Source organism: Poecilia reticulata, chromosome 19, assembly GCF_904066995.2.
Source record: "Poecilia reticulata chromosome 19, P_reticulata-male-v2, whole genome shotgun sequence".
In the NCBI taxonomy this organism is placed as follows: domain Eukaryota; kingdom Metazoa; phylum Chordata; class Actinopteri; order Cyprinodontiformes; family Poeciliidae; genus Poecilia; species Poecilia reticulata.
In genome coordinates this window covers 7,600,891-7,618,577 of record NC_088848.1, presented here as the reverse complement: position 1 = coordinate 7,618,577, position 17,687 = coordinate 7,600,891, and the positions used below count along the sequence as shown (strand labels likewise).

General features: G+C 37.3%; 1 long non-coding RNA gene across 1 annotated transcript in view; it reads left to right on the top strand.

Moving 5' to 3' along the window:
- LOC103481444 (uncharacterized) overlaps positions 1-17,687 on the top strand; it is a 120,582-nt gene that overhangs the window by 86,963 nt on the left and 15,932 nt on the right. Inside the window, exon 4 of the long non-coding RNA XR_014084963.1 lies at positions 3,978-4,066. This is a non-coding gene — a long non-coding RNA (uncharacterized LOC103481444). The remainder of the gene's footprint in view (positions 1-3,977; positions 4,067-17,687) is intronic.

Sequence of the window (17,687 nt, the reverse complement as noted above, 5' to 3'; positions counted from 1 at the left end):
GCAATTGCACACAACATGTATTCATTATACAGAAAATGAATATCGGGCATATTCTTGTGATAAACTATGATATTGAATCCCTGAAACCTCTCTTAAGGAGTTTTACTTTAACATATTTATTATAGAAAGTTAAGTAATATTCTTTAAATTCGCTCACATTTAAAGTCAAAGGAAATAAAGATGTTGGAATGACATGTTGATGCTGTGAAAATGGTGTCATCCCCACTTATCCCAGTGAACATCTCTCTTTGTTTATAAGCTTTATCCTCCTGAAATAATTCAAACTTTGTTGCAGGGGTGAAAAAAAAACCTCCTCAGACTCTGGTGTAAAGTTTTTAATATGTCACAGGCATGCTGCTGCTTAGAAATGCAGTGTGTTTTGCTCAGCCCCCCCTCAATAATCTATTCTGTTCAGCCAGGCGCATACATTGACAAATGTTTCCAGCATTAGGTATTTACCTAGTGGAATGTAATGGATGTAAAGAGTTTGAAAATGCCTGGCGCACTAACGGCACGGGCAGTGGCAAGACTATCTAGACTGAGGAGAAAATACACTATTCAAAACGGAATCAATGGTTCTGAAGGATGCATGTGTGTGCGTGTGTGTGTGTGTATTTATTTATATATGTATGTGTGCCTGTGTGTATTGATGTGTGAGTGTGTGGCTCTGTCTGGATGGGTGTGTTTGTGTTCCAAATCGCTGGCTGTAAACTTACAATAAGTCACTCTAGACACAATAATAGTTTCTGCGCCATTCATGCAGTGGAAATGTAAATATGTTCCCTTATGCAAAGACAATTTAGAGGCATTAATTGCCAGAGTGTTCCTGTCTGACAAATGACACACAGAGTTGAGCTGTGAGGACTTGAAGAATAACCAGGAACCTGCAGGATTTGTTCTTTTTTTATATATATCAATGTGTTCCTCCACAGACAGTAATACAGCCGGAAAGCTCTTTCTTCAACAGTCTTGGTGAAACAAAAACTTCTGAGATGGGTCTTCTAATATTTTGAGAAGTAACGTTGATGAATCCAATGTTTATTATTTTTGTCCCCCAAAACTTTGTTTTTAATTAGATAAATCACCACTTGAATATTTGAAACTGATTTAAGATCCAATCATAGCGCAGAAACAGCACTAACACAAAGTCCTGTCATGTCTTTGAAGTATGCATGTCATTTTTAATGCGCTCTTCCTCAGAACAGTGTCCGTAAATTAGGATCAAAGGTTTTTCCTCTAAACATTTAAGGATCATCTGGCCATAATCTGACAATAAAGGTTTGCCACATTATTCATGAAGTGCAACAAGCTGCCAGTTTCACTTTGTATTTCAAGCATTCAGCATTCTTAGGCGAGTTAAACTGACACAGCATCTTCCCAGTGTTCCATGTGTTGCAATGGATCATTTTATGCATTTTTTAGAACTGTTAGCATCAGTGCTGTAGCACTAGCACACATGTACGATATGAATGGCTTGCATGAGGTTTGGAATAGAGTAGAGTAGAATAAAAGCAGAGAGGGGTGAAATGCCGCTGCAGCAGCAAAGTTACAGACAATATATAAAAACAGAATTAAGAATAACATATTTCACAGTAATGCAAAATTACAGCAAAAGCATTGTGCAGTTATTAAAGATAGTGTACTTCAGTCCATTAAGAAAAAAAAACCCAAACAAACATTTACAATAAGTGACAAATCTGTTCAAACAACAGAGTGGTGCAAATAAAAACAGAAATGTTATTTGAAATGAGAAAAACTGTGTAAATGCTGGCAGGGATGTAAACGCTTATTGATTTTGTTGGGATCAGTGATGGTCTAACAGCAGCTGGGAGGAAGGATTTATTTATTTTTTGTCAAAATAATGCCAAAGATAAGTAGCAGTCTGGCTTATTTTGAGACAAAATTGTGAATATGTCAGTGTTACATACATAATAAGGCAATGCTGGACACTTTATGATCCCATTGAGACAAAAGTCAGATATAAGCAAAAGTGTGGCCAGTGTTTTATTATTTATAGGTTGTTTTCTGGGTCCCATATGTCCCACATGTTTATGAGCTGCCACTGGGTGGTGTCATCAAGTTACTGGATTCCATTAAATTCATTTTCAGAGTTGGTTTCTTTCGTGTCTAAATACCAGTTGATTGAGTTTCACTATTGGATTTCAAGTATTATTCACAGATGGCAGAAATTTTCCTTCATGTTAGTCAAGACCAAACTGAAATGTTGCTTTTTACTCCCAAAGAGACAAACTCCCTCAACTGGTTTGGATAATGGCTGTGAGATCTAATATTACTTGTGTTATATTTAATCAAAATGTTTTAGTTTTACATAACATTTTTTAAAAAAATGCTTCATTCAACTGTAGGACATTTCCAGAGCGAATGTTCTTCAGTCAATCTAAAGGTTATCCGTGGCTTTAAAAAGCGCAGCAGATTAATTGCTGCAGTGCTCTGCTTGATCATTCTGAGAAGAACACAGTTTCTTTACAGATGCTATAAAAGTCAGCTGCAAGAATGCTGACGAGGCCCAGAAAGCAAGTCCACATTAGATCGACTTAAAACTTTCTGCACACCTGTGCATTTTAGAAACCAGTTCAAGGAGCTTTTTTATTGTTTTTTTTTTAAACAATTAACACTTTTAACTCAACCAGTTATTCTGACTTCCTTACTTTACAAGCACTTGGGATCCATCAGGTCGTCTGAGAAGGGTCTTTTATTAGAACCTTAAGTAAAACCTAAAGCTCATGGTCAGCTTTCATTAAATTAATAATCATCAATTAATCAATCAAATTTTATTTGTATAGCACATTTCAGCAGCAATGCATTTCAAGGTCCTTTACATAATTAAAGAAAAAATAAAAACAGAACATCTTCCCTGAAGACCAGAGCAGCTTATGGTTTTAAAAAAAGTACTTTTATTTAATCATATTTTTATTTTACTCATTCTGACTTATTTTCATCCATATTTTTCACTTTACTTCTTTGTCTGTCCATCAAATTTAACTGTAAATGTATTTGGTTTTGTTCTATAGCATTTTTATTTTGATCCTAATGTGTTGGATTTTTTTTTACACAATTATAGATTTTATCTTTAAAAAAAAGTTGTTTTTTGTTTATATTGGTCACTGGTGTTTCCTCACACCTGCGGTTGCATTTTTTTTAGTTCTACATTTATAATAAAACATATTTTGGTTGTTAAATCTTTGTGTTTTGCTAAATTAGTTCACATTCTTTTTTAATTCTTTAATTTATTTCTTTTCTTTCCCACAACATTTTGTGCTGCACCATGTGTTACTTTTGGCTGTGTTAAAAGTGATCCATGCAAATAATTTCATTGAAAAATTGGAAAGATCTTGACCCTTTAACACTTCTGTTGTTTCAAACTGTATGAACGAAGTATATTTGAATTTAAAACAACAATCCCCAACTCATATGCCACTTTGTAAGGATTTATTAATGAAAGATGGAGCCAAAATTAAAGTTTGTTTCAAAAATCAGCAGATTTCTATAAATATTTTCTTACATTGTCTATGTAAATGTTTTTCTTTATGTTTCTGTAACAGTAAATCTCTCTACAGAAGGCGTCTTCTCATGCTGTTTTATTACTCTATGGGAAATATGTCATTATTTTTTGTTGATTTGACTTTTATTTAATTTCTAAAAGCTCAGGTAAGATGATCTTCTTAAAAAAAAGCAAAACAATATTGAATTAGTTTCCTTCTTTTGTAGAGAATATGAACCTAAATTATTGTCTCCACCTTAAAAAAAAAGTACATTTTGAGAGTACTGACTTGTTTTTAACTGAAAGAATCAGAGCTTTGTCTGGGAGGGAAACTTGTTTTTGGGGGGGACAGTTTTAAGGGGGACGATCCCTGGTTCAGCTTGAATTCTCCGCTTCTCATCTGTTAACTGATCCCTTTTCCCTCTTTTTCTCTCTCTCTCTCTGTGTCTTTGAAACCACTTCTTCAACCCTACAGAAGTCTGCACAAGCTGCCTAATTCATTAAACGCATCGCACATCCTGTCAGACACACACAGGAAGGAATGACACTCAAACAAAATAAGAGGTAAGTTATTTTTCAAGTGTTGCGAGGATTACGGACAAACTGCTTGGTTAGTTGCAAGTTTTTTTGTTTTTTTTTTTCGTTTGTTTTTTAATTCTGATACAATTTAGTCAGGAAAGTAGAGGCAGCTCTTCCACTTCAAACATATCGTATATCTTTTCGAAACAGGATTTATAATGCGGCCTACAAGACGAGGACTGCTATGATGTGAAGTCAATATATGGGAGGCACTCCCCATAAAGGCCTTGGCCTTCTTTCCGTGTGTGATTTATTGTGGCGGTAGCTCAGCTCAGACGGTCACATGAAGCCTTTGTAGGTCTTCTAATCACTGTTTGTACTGTTTGAAGAAGAAACATGTTTAGCTTCTTTCCTGTCATGCTTTAATTTCTCCTTGTGCGTTCTTACCAGTGCTGTGCACTTTACTTACTTGCAGAATGAAGATGTATTTACTGTCTTTGGATGACGGGGAGCAGCAACAGCTTAAAAAGCAGTCAAACATTTTAAAAGATGTTTGACGATCAGAAATCGTCGCCTTTTTCTGATGCTCGTTCCTCACAGTTTAACTTTTGTTTATTCTCATTTTCTGCAACGCTCCATAGTAACGACATATTAACTAACAGAGTTGCTTTAGACCAATCAAATTTAACCATAAATTACATTTTTGTTTCATTCTTGGTGTCAAAGCTTCTCATGAGCAGCTTTTGCCAAAATATGTCTGCATAATGTCAGCTCTCAGTGTTTTTCTCCACACAAATTACATGCAAGTTAATGATTAGGCCTTGAATCTATATCAGACACTCTGGATGGGAAAGTTTCTTTTTTTAGGGAGGCACACCTTGGTCATTAAAAGGTGCTGACAGCGATGGGAGAACAAGTTTCCCCTCTTTGATCCGATGACAGATCTGAGCTCGGCCTTACGTCATCCTCCTCCTCTTCTCATCTCGCTGCTCTCTTCACACTGAAGTTCAGCCAGAATGTGTCTCGAAATCTGGCAGACGCGCTTAGAATAAGTTTAAAAAGGTATTTGAGAGTGAGGAGTGAATCTTTTTGCTGAGTTGTTTAAATCTTAAGGATGTGGCCAAAGCATGCTTGTCCCAGGAACAAGCAGACTAAATCAGAACGGGTCGCAGGCCAGGAGGCGACTCTTGATTTACGTGAAGGATTTATGTTAAAAAAAAAACATTTCAGTTTTGTTTGTTTCACACACAACAGATTTCACTACAGAAATCTCTGTTTTTGATTTAGACCTTTCAACCTAATGCAAACTGAGTTTACCGAAACTTAAAGTCGGATGTTAGAGTGCTGGATATTTGAATAGATTATTATTATTATATTAAAAAAAAAAAACATTGACAGAAAGGCCCACTTTACACAAGCCTATTCTTGCATGCTAGTGTTGGCACACTTAGAAACAATGACAATTGATGGGATAAAACTAAATGCATCAATGTCACTCTGTGTTTGTAATTAGTTGTTGTCATGCAGTTGTTCAGATTCAGGAAGCCAAGCTTTGTTCTGCTTTCCAAATGAAACGGGATCCTCTGTTTTGCTTTTGTCATTTTTAAACCAAAACGTGTGCTTGTTACAAAATTATTGACTAGATTTTGTGAACATTTGTTCTGAATATTTGTTTTCATGTAGTAGTTCACAAACTTCTTACGACAAACACACCACCTCAGTTCTGAAAGACACTTTAAAATGACTTATGTGAAGCAAAAGAAACAAAAAAACATAGTTATCCAGTGGAATGAGTTGATTGGTAAAATAACAGTTTAATCATGAGCTCCATTTTTCCTCAAAAGGATATTTTTTTTTGCAATAGAGGTTGTAAAATACAACAAAAAAATCATAAGATGCAAACATTTTGAACGGGAAAGTCTGGTTATTTTCAACAACTCTAACCTCACGAGATAACATAACTATAGCCACAGCAAAAGAAAAAAAAGTATGTATATCTTGATTATTTCACAGACATTTGGCAATTTAACTGTATTTAGTGAACATGTTTGTACGCTTTTTAAATGACAAGATGCAAAGCAATAAATGGGTAAATGGTTGAACTATTAATTATAGATGCTAACCAGATTGCTGAGCATATCAACTATTTTTTCTTTATTGTTCTTCTGCTAATATTTAAATGGACATTTCTCCAAAATCCTCTCCCTTACTGCACAGTTTTGAGACGTTACTGATGAAGGACGAACCTGCATCGTTTTAATAATTCATTTTTTTTCCCCTTTTCTTTATTAACTCTACCTCACAGGTAATTCATTTGTGTTTTCAGAGCAAATAACAGATACCACTGGAGACGGCCTTCCACCAAACCTGGATCTAAACAAAAACATTTCTGTCAGCTCTGGCTTTTCTGTGCACATTTGAACTCTGTTCAAGCTCCTCTGAAGTCTGTGCCTGTTTGTTTGTTAGAGAAACTTTACGGTGTCACGGGGAAAGATTTACCAGCAGCCTGAAACACTCCCTGACTTGAGTCTTGCTGTAAAGTGACAGTGGTGTAAGTCAGCGGTAAGCAGCTCCAGCTGTAAAAAACTAAGGTCCTCTGCTGCCCCCCAGGGGCTCTGAGAGAAGAAGCTGCTCCACGCCTCTGAAGAGAGAGTCCATCAAAATGATTTTTACCGGACTTCAACAAAGACTCCAGAAACACATCTCTAAAAAATACGTTCAGAAATTAATTTAGATAAAAATCAGGCACAGAAATAAAAATCGGAAAGCAAAACTCAATTACTCCATTCTACCAACACTTGGGGGGGAAAAACAAAAAGAGTTGGAGTTCTTCTCTTTCAGTTCTTGAGATTAATACAACTGCATGACATTAACTGTTAAAGCTTAACTGCGTTCCTGAAAGTGTGCATCAGTTTAACTGTTAGTATTCACACATGCAAACGAAAAGCAACGGCGAAATGTGAAATTGGGACACTTCAAACATCCGTTTCCCGTTGTGTTACGGAGGATATTCACTTTGCAGCAAGCGATATGTGCTGTCATCGACCGCTGCAATAATATTTGTGTTCCCCCCCCTCTCTCAAACAGACACACTGTCACGGAAGCACTTGTCTACACTTTGTAGTTGCTTGAGGAAAATAATTGCCTTATCTGCAACTGTCAAAATGATGAATGCCCCGGAGAGCACCGGGAATTGACTGATGGAATTGGAGGAGGGGGGGGTGGGATCTAATCCCTGAATCTGAACACTTTGTATAATACATTAACCCTTCTGGTACAAGGGGATGCGCAGGAAAAGCAGATTTGTATAGACTGAGGAATAAATCCGGCAGAGGCTGAAGGATCAATAGGCGTCTGGAGTTCTGGCCTCATTTGGATGGGTCCTGAAAACATTACGTCTATTTAGATGAATGCAAGGCTCGTAAACAAACACACGCAACAAAACAAAAAAAGTTACTATTCTGACTTGTAAATATATCCAGTCATTCATGACATGTACAGAAAAAAATTAAGTATTTAGGAGTGTAAAATAAAAAAATTCATCAATATCTATAGAAATTATTATTTTGTTGCATTATCTGTTGAAAGTTGGTAGTTATTATACTTTAATGCTTAGTTTCAATTTACAACATAATAATAAAGCCATACTGAATCACCAGATCTGAACAAAAAATAGATTTTCAACATTACTTAATTTAGACAATGTTTTAAAAGCAGACATATCCCTCATGGAAAAAAAAAATGTATCTTTTGATAACTTCTTCAGACTTCCTCGTAATTATTATTTTAACATTTTGTTGCAAGCAGGATGACACAAAGACCTGGCTTGTTCCCAAACTTGGCAAAATGTTGATGATCAGCTGATAATCACAACGTTTATTTTGTTCTTCCCTCTCGGTTATTCGAGAAAACAGAGGGAGAAAGACACACACACACACACACACACACACACACACACACACACACACACACACACACACACACACACACACTGCACTGTTATGTAGTAATAGCAGTAGTTTTTAAACGATTTGTTAAACTTTTAAGAACCAGACAAAATTTTTTTTTTTTACTCTATTTTGTGGAGGTAGAAGAACTCCTGGAAGTAAGCACTATCTTTTTCCAGTGAAAATGAATAATAATTAATCAACATTTTAATTAGACATTAAAATAATTTACAAAAAAAAACATTTAATTTAAACTTTATTTTTTTTAAGCTTTTAATTTCCCAATTGAGTCAATAATCTTTTTCTTAAATTAATTTAACTGATTTGAAAGTTTCCTGATGTACAGAAATAATATCCCAGGACACGTGGAAATGAAAAGAGAGAGAAAAACAGAATAAAAATATATTATTGTTATTATTTAAATTGGATTTGCAGATCTGCAGAATAGCAGGAAGTCTGCTCTCTTACTCTACAGCCCCACAAGCATGAGAGCAGAAATTTCCTCCAGATTTAAAGGGATATTTCTCCTAATTAAAATAGATATTAACTTTTCATAGCCTAATGTTCCTGAGTGATCTTCCTGCAGAAACGAAGAGCCGGCACCTACCTGGGAGCGAGTGAGCTCTCCCTCTTTTTTGTCACACTTGGCTGGTATGCATTATCCCCAATATTAGGAGGGAACATACCAGTAACAGGTTAATGACCTCACACTTTCCACACCATTTCATTTAGCGGAGCGTGGTCAGGAAAAAGTTGAATGCTCCGCAATCCGGTTCCCTGAATTATGAATTGGCTAAAGGGGTTGGGTGATTAAAGCTTCAACATTTTTTTGGTTTGACCAATGGAAGTTCGCAGTACCTGTCACCCATTACGGTGGGCATAAATATTGGAAGAGGAGAACAAATAATCTGGAGAATACCAATCAAAATGTTGGCAATCCTGAGAGAAATATTGCTATTTGTAGCATGATGAAAATTAGATGCATATCATTCACCTTTGCACATTAATAAATTAATAACGGTAAGAGAGCTTGGAATCATGCAGATATGTATATGTTATGAAATTGAGGAGTTGCTTTTTAAAAGTATAGTTTGAGCTTAGATTTAACACACTTTCTTGAAATATGACCTTGAATTTGTCCAGAATTATTTCATATCTTGTGAAATTCATAAAATGAGAAGAACCGCTTCTTATTTGTGAGATTTATTTCTTCAAACTGATTTAACAAAACAAATGCTGAGGCATCAAGTTCAATTTGTAGGGATCAATTTGACCCATTTTAATTTCTTTCCTCAGAAAATCTGCTGTTGTCGTATCAGATACTCGTCTTGCGCCATTTTTACCCTCAAGTCCAAAATAACTGAGAGCTTCGTCTCCAGAGCGTCGTGTCCAGAGCGTCGTCTCCAGAGCGTCGTCTCCAGAGCTTCGTCTCCAGAGCGTCGTCTCCAGAGCGTCGTCTCCAGAGCGTCGTCTCCAGAGCTTCGTCTCCAGAGCGTCGTCTCCAGAGCGTCGTCTCCAGAGCGTCGTCTCCAGAGCGTCGTCTCCAGAGCGTCGTCTCCAGAGCGTCGTCTCCAGAGCTTCGTCTCCAGAGCTTCGTCTCCAGAGCTTCGTCTCCAGAGCGTCGTCTCCAGAGCGTCGTCTCCAGAGCGTCGTCTCCAGAGCGTCGTCTCCAGAGCTTCGTCTCCAGAGCGTCGTCTCCAGAGCGTCGTCTCCAGAGCGTCGTCTCCAGAGCGTCGTCTCCAGAGCTTCGTCTCCAGAGCTTCGTCTCCAGAGCGTCGTCTCCAGAGCTTCGTCTCCAGAGCTTCGTCTCCAGAGCTTCGTCTCCAGAGCTTCGTCTCCAGAGCTTCGTCTCCAGAGCTTCGTCTCCAGAGCTTCGTCTCCAGAGCTTCGTCTCCAGAGCTTCGTCTCCAGAGCTTCGTCTCCAGAGCTTCGTCTCCAGAGCTTCGTCTCCAGAGCTTCGTCTCCAGAGCTTCGTCTCCAGAGCGTCGTCTCCAGAGCTTCGTCTCCAGAGCTTCGTCTCCAGAGCTTCGTCTCCAGAGCTTCGTCTCCAGAGCTTCGTCTCCAGAGCGTCGTCTCCAGAGCGTCGTCTCTAGAGCATTTTTTTTCATGAAGTGCAAAGTAGTTTTTCTGAAAACGTTACTTGAGGCAAAATGTAGAACATTGGATTATTGTTGAAATGAATGACTGCCATTTAAACAGTCATACAGCAAAATAATAGCTTAAAATACCAATAAATATGTTATAATAAAACTGTGATGAAAATGTGTATATCGACTCATATCTTGTGTATCAGTTGTTTATGTTAATTAATGTTTTGGTTGTGCTTATTAACTTTCACATCAACTGCAATATTTCATAGTCTGCATTATGTATTGAAAAAAAAATACAATATAGACTTGAAAATATATATTTTTTAAATATCCCGTAGATCTCACTTGAAAAGAGGATCAATTCTACCTTTCCTGTCAGCTTTTAGCAGGCCATATTTTTTCTGTATAAGCTGCGCAATTCAAACAAAACTGCCATTTGTTTTAGCTAGAATTTACCCAAAAATGCATAAATATGAAAAGACTTTTTTTCTACATGCATGCATATTGTGTCATTTAAATGTTAGCAAACTGCCCCCGGAGCCGGAGCACATTTCAGGTTTAAAAAAATTGAAGGATGAGCAAACTGAGGTTGTTAATACATGCAGCTCACTCAAAACGGTTTGATGAATTTGCCCCTCAGTTTCTCCCATCCATCCAAAGCAAAAAATCACCAGATTGCAGGCAGGACAAATTCTGATCTGAGTTGGAAGAATCTTCAATTATGGTCTGTTGGTTCAGCCGTAGGCCACCAGGGAGAGCTGTGCTTGTTTTTTTTTTAGAGAAACAAACCTTCCCGGCAGCTTCAGTCATTTAGTCCTGCAAGAAATGACAGTAATGATCATCCCAGGTTCAGGATCGAATTCTTTCACATTTTCAGTTTTTTTTTGTTTTTTTTTCTCCTCCTAAGCATTAAAGAACCTCAGATGACTGAACACAGCAAATTTAATTTCCTGTACATGTCTTCATTTTTTTTTTACCTGGAAAAGGATTTCTCTTTGAAATCCTTGGCTCTCAGTCCCTTGGGGTCTGTTGCTTCTGCTGACCATTAACGGGGGATTAGTGCTGCTGGGGAAGTAATTCCTCACACTTCTATACTATAGACAACCAGGGGGGAAAAAAATCATAAAATAAAACCACGCAGATGGGACTGGGAGTGACTTTTTTTTTTTATTCAGTTGTTGGCTGGGATAGCTGAGATATTTGAAAACTTAGCAACATCTGAAAATGCAGGAGGGAATTAAAGTTTAGGAAATGGTCCATGCCTGCCACTCAGTTTAAAAAAAACTACAATTAAAACAGAGTAAAGGGTGAGGAGTCTCATAATTTCTCATATATCTGTCAAAACAAATGTACTACAAAGAGCGCCAGGCTGTAAATTAACCTCAAAACTTGCCCAAAAGGAGATCATTATGATGTCATGTGGAGACCCTGAAAGAAGCTAAGAACATACATGGACAGATAATGTCAGTGGGAGTGGTGGCAAAATGAATCACTTTGCTTCTTGTGGGGAAAACTAAGCAGAGACTAAATGCCAAATTGCTCTGCTGGGAGTTAAAGGATATTTTCATATTTGTCAAATAGGACTTAAAAGATCAAAGTGCTTTAAAATGTTCCAAAGGAAAGTCACAATTTATGTATAAATGCCTCAAAAAGCAGCAGCTTTTTTTTTTTACTGGTTTCCCTTGGTGGTCTATCTGGTAAACTGTTAGCATGTTTTCCAGTCCCGCAGTACGGTGTTGTATACTTGGGGTTTGTTCTGTCATAGAGTTGCTTTCTGTATTTTCGTTCCTAAATCACTGATTTGGTTAAACCAGGGGTAGCTAAAGTGGAGGGTTGGAGGCGGATTTTATTTAAAGTTTGCACGTAAACCCAGAGTTTCGACCCATTTTTTTTTGTGTGAGCCACAGATGTGCTCTGACGCTCGCAGTGGGAGTTTACAGTTTGGTTTGAAAGGAGCCAAAACACAAACATATGAATTATCTCCTTTATGAGATGGTTGTGCTCTCACAGGTTCCTCCAAGTCCACTGTCTTTAAAGTCACCAACTTGGCAGAGCTACGTTATGCAAGGCCGCTTTGAAAATGGGGAATTTGTGAGAATCACCAGTGAGGAACATACGTGAAAACTGCAGGAACGGACGGTGGTGTTTGTTTTGTTTCAGCGCATCGGTTTGTGCCAGTCTCACAAGTGCTTTGCTGCAAATTAAAATTATAGGTAAAAATGATTTACTAAAAACTATATAAAGAAAAAAGTTGGTAGGTTAATGAATACAATGCTGTTTTTTACTTTAAGTCCACATTGCCTACAATGACATATACAGATTTGAATGTTTTCCTTTTTCTGCCACAAAGCAATTAAACATAAATGGTAAAAGGATTCGCTTTATGTAGCGTTCTTCTACTCATTGTGAACATCCATAGCGCATGCATGGGAGCCGCATTCACACGTTCACGCTCACAAATGTGCACATATTTACACATTGATATGCTGTTTGATAGGAAACTGTGGGCAACCCCACACAAACAATTTAAATTATGGTTTTAACAGAAGGAAAATTATGGTTTGCTGAGGTTAATTTAAAAAACACATTACGAAGTGTATTCCTGTTAATGTAAAAATTTACAGTCAAACATGGCATACGCTTATGCCCACTGTAGAGGCATGTGACATATTTTTGAGAAGTTACAAACCAAACCAAGCTTTAAATAATATAAATGAAATTTTATCTTAAGTTAAACATCTGTTATATGAGAAGCCTATGTTTAGTTCAACATTACACAAGTTACTTTATACTGTAAATTGTTAATACTAAACTCCACAAATGTGGCTTTACAAATGTACAAATCCTGATAAAATAAATAAATAAATAAAAAATAATCATTAGTCAGTATGAAATAGACTCGGTTTGGTGTTGAAAATAGACTATATTGGATTTGTCTTATGTGACATCATCTTACTTTTAGCCGAGATTAGCTACATGAGTCAGACTGAGCGCATCGAGATTTATTAGTCATCTGCTCAATTGTTTCTTTTCCCATTTTACATACAGACATTTAACTTTTGAGGTTAGAATTAAAACATTACATGGCAAACCTGTCATGATGTCATATTGCTTCCTGCAGAATCTCTTTTATTAATTTTTATTTTAATAAAGCAGTCAAAAACGCATATCGGCTGTACCATGGTGTTCTTTTCAGGGAAAACATACTAAAATTATCAGATATAATTGTTGTATTTTGAATAGGATGGAGGAATGATTCTGGTAGGCTCTAAAACCAACAATCAGGGGTGGTGAATTAACCTTTCCATTTGTCCTCGCTTTACCAGCCCAGTCTGTCTGAAATCCAAATTCTTAAAGAAATGCTAACCTACTAAATCACTGACACTCTTCTTTTTCTGTCATCTCTGTCACAACTTTATCTATAACCACTCTGGTGTTCATCTGTCGTTACGCATGAAAGGTCCTGGACTCACCACCTGTTCTACACATTCTAGAGCCTCACAGAAGGGTTTTGTGGCCCTGGGGCTGTGATGGGGTTGGTGCTGAGTCTCAGGCGTTCTGCGTATGTGCAGCACATCGTCTCTCTGTCCCACCTTAATACTACAGCAAATGAAAATAGTTAGGTCTAGAATTTGACTTGACTGACCTCATCATTCTAACTGTCTTACTCCATTTCGTACTCATTAATGTAGCATTTTCTCCATACATGGTATTTTCCAAGTTCAATTTTCATCTCATGTAAGTAGATATCTTTCTTCCACCTGTTGAGTGTCCCTTGCATGATTTATGGCAAACTGCCAATCTCACTTTGTGTGCTTCTCTTTCAACCTCGAAGGCCAGATTTTGGAGTGCATGACTAATACATGTCCTGTTGAGAGATTTTTTCACCTGAGCTGTGGATTAGTGCAGCTCCTCTAAAGGTACCTTTGGTATCTTGACAAGTTCTGCGTTCAATCATGTCTCTGCCTAACCATTGCCAATATTATATCCCACAGAGGTGGACTGTTTTTTTACTAATCAGGGCACTTTTGAAGGCAATTAACATAAAAATCGTTTTTCTTCCTCTTCACAATTATGCAAAATGCGGTACACACAAAATAAACCAAATACTATGAATCTTTTCTCAAGGCATTGAGAAAATGCCTTGAGAAAAGACTTTTCTCTCCATTCTCTCGGAAATGATGCACACCAACCACATCCTACCACAAATACTTACACGCTGTCGTCAACCGTGCAAAGAAAAACAACCGTTGCCATAGTATCTGTAAAAAAAATCCAATGTTTTCATTAAGCCACTCATTAAGATACAATATTCAAACTTTTTTTCTTTCATTACACAGAAGTTATTGAATTTTCTCGTTCCATATTTCCATAGTTTTATTTAATCCTGTTCTGATGATGTGACAAAGAATGTATGCTTAAACCAAGTAAAACTATTGTTTCTCATTCCCTTTTGAAAACCTGAGAAATAAGTTGTGATTGTTGTCCTGTTAATATATTTTGTATATGAGAAAACTGATGTTGTTTGTTGTTTGCTCTGCATATTTATCTTCAGATGTGTGAGTGTTTTTTGCTGTGATCTCAGTGATACGTTCACCTACTCTGTCTAGCTAGTTTTCAAGTTTGGCGTAGCTTGGTGGGGGGAGCTCTAAAGTGAGTGAACTCATTTTGCTTCCTGTTATCTTATGTCTTGCACAGAATGTTTCTGTTGAAAGTTAAGTGGCAATATTTTACCACTATGGAGTCTGCTGTGTTGAAATGCAGATCAGAAATGGCTCACAGAGACCCTCTCAGAGGTTTAAAGCTCAATTTGTACCCCAAAGTGACACCTTTGAACAACACTTTGCTTGTAAAAAATAAATAAAATTAAAAATTAAAAAAACACACGCATACTGACTTTGTGATCCGGCCAAGCAAAAAATGTTAAAAAGCACATCAACTCCAGCGGTTCCCAAACTTTCCAGCTGCTGCCCCACAAAATAAAAATGCAAGAAATATGAAATCCCAACTCTTTATTCAGCAGTCAAGCATTTTTTTTTCTGATAACAGTTAAAAAGTGGTACACTTGCAAAATAAGCAGCATATTTTTTTCTGTTACACTTTTTATGGGATGCATGCACTTCGTATTATTTTTGGAATATGGGCTATTTTCTAAAGACAATCTCAAGACCCCATGCTTACTTATTTGTGACCCAAGTAGAACTACTGATCTACACAATGCCTTGGAAGCATTTATACCTTTTGAACTTTTCTACATTTTGTCACTGAAATTAGTTATGCCGCTCTGTAACACCGATTACGCACAGTGTTATGTACAACTCCACCTTGTTTCCAGAATTAAACCCTTTTCCTCTGTGTCAGATGCAGAAATGATTAGTGTCGTTACAAGCCAGCTTGAATTACTCGTAGAAAAGACAGAGGAGGTTCTTAGGATGCTGACAATGAAGCCGGGTTTTGTTGGGTTCTTTCTACAGGCTGGACCTCAATCTTTTGATAAGAATCTTGCAATGAAAGAAGGTAAATGTTAGCCCAACTGAAAGATTGGCCTCTTTTCCCAACATTTACTTTCTCAACAGGGAATTCCAACCACACTTTATCTGAGTCCACAAACTGCAGAAGACCACAGCCCTGTGTGCTGAAAATAGAGCCGCTTTGTGTCCGAGAAATGGCACGGCCAAAAAGGTATAAAAATGTTTCAGTCTAACTGCTGGAATCAGAAGGAGTGACCACTGTGAAGAATGACAACTTGATTCTCCGGGCAGTTTCACTCCGGGTGTATTTAGTGGTGGTAGAGGTAAACACAACAAAAGACAAAGAGGAAAGAAAACAAAGAAGTGTTTTATTTTGCATACCTATTTTTAGTTTGTCAGGATGGATTTTTTTATGGTGTTGTTTAAAAACTGTATGTCTGTTTATTATGAAGGCAGAGGTTTAGACTCATGTCCCGTATGTTAAGGTCTTCCATCTCTGACTAGATAGATTTGGATGCTCAAGTTGAGTGGCTGATGGCTCAAAGGTTTGGTCACTTCATATTTATATTCCATTGAAACAGGAAGTGATCGGTGACTGATTAAGCAGACAGTTTTATCGATGCAAAAATCTAAAACAAATCTGCATTTGTTTTTTGTTAGCTATATCCATTGAATGCAAACTGCTCAGAGATATAAACAAAACATTGCTACCAGCTGATCCAGCATGCAACCCATGAAACAGTAATGATATAACAGAAATGTTATTATGTGTGTAAAAGAATCAGTTTAACAATAAAACAATATTTTTGATGTTTTTTTTTTTTGGTGGAATTGGCTGTATAGTGATACAGAATATTGAGATTTGTCCAGAATGATTGCTATCAACATCCATTAGTCACTCTGGTTTGTCCTACAAACATTTTTCACCATCTTTACTGATGTCACTGATCTCTGGCAGTCCCACTGCAGAGTCACAAGGTTATTTCTCACGTGTCATAAAGGAAAACGCCTGTCATTAAACCGTTAAGGCTGAAGATTAATCTGTAATTGGTAATCTTATGGGAAATAAGGAAGTTCTGTGCTCATGCATGATGTTCCTCATTAGCCACTCCTTATCCTCCTGCTCCTTCAGAGGCCTAAACTGTAATGCATGTTTTACTGTGACAAGTGTTGGCAGAGGAAAGACTCTTGCACTGTGTTTGGACCAAAGCCAGTAGAGTGGGACAAATGGAGAGACCCATTCAGTAGCCCTAAATTTATTTCTGAAGGGCTTTTCACTCTTGCTCAGTGGTTCTGACACAAAAGGAGGTATTCATGAAAGAAAAGACTGAAGTTTTTGTGGGGGGGCTGGGGAGTAAAGGGGCTTCCCCGAGAACTTTGCTTCAAAATGCAGAAAGGCTCTACTGTGTTTGTTGCTCAGTGTCTAAATCAGTATCTGAATCTAAACTATGAAGAATATATTCAGGTTGTATTGGTTCTTACTGAGTTTAAATGCAGTGCCCTGTTATGTATGCCTCCATATTAAATCCTGTCTTGCAGGATTGAGTTCATCCCCTGGGAAATTTTCCAAAAGACATGGAAACAAAAGGAGCTACAAGAATACAAAAAGCCATCTTGTTGTCTTTGCACACCCAACTGACCTAACCCCAGTGATTTACTTTGCCTAACCCCCTACCCAAGTCCCCAAAACACCCCCATCGACAAGGCCGTTTTCTGACCAGCTTTATCAAAATGTCTCAATAGTTTCACAAAAATGTAAAAGTCTTTTTTTTTTCTTTTTTTTTTACCTTGATTGTGGGTCTAAATTTTGAGTCAAATCTTTCAGCATATGTTTTCTTAAGCATATGTTTTCTCAGCATGTACTTTCTCGACTTGGCAGCTTTTTGTTTACATGCTGAGGTCAAGAAATGATAAGCCTGTTCTGGGGAAAGCTTGTGAAAACAGTTTTAAAAATTACGTAAATAAGTCAAGTACTTTATCACAATTGACAGTAAACCCCCAAGTTTATATACATTGAGGAACACCTTGAAGGACATACAGTACCTCAAAGGGGAAAAAATTTCTTTTTATGTTAGACTTTGTCCAGCGAGGAATGAGAAATCAGAGAAAATGTAGTCTGAGTGCAGTAGCATGACCTCCTAACAGAAATATACCCTAC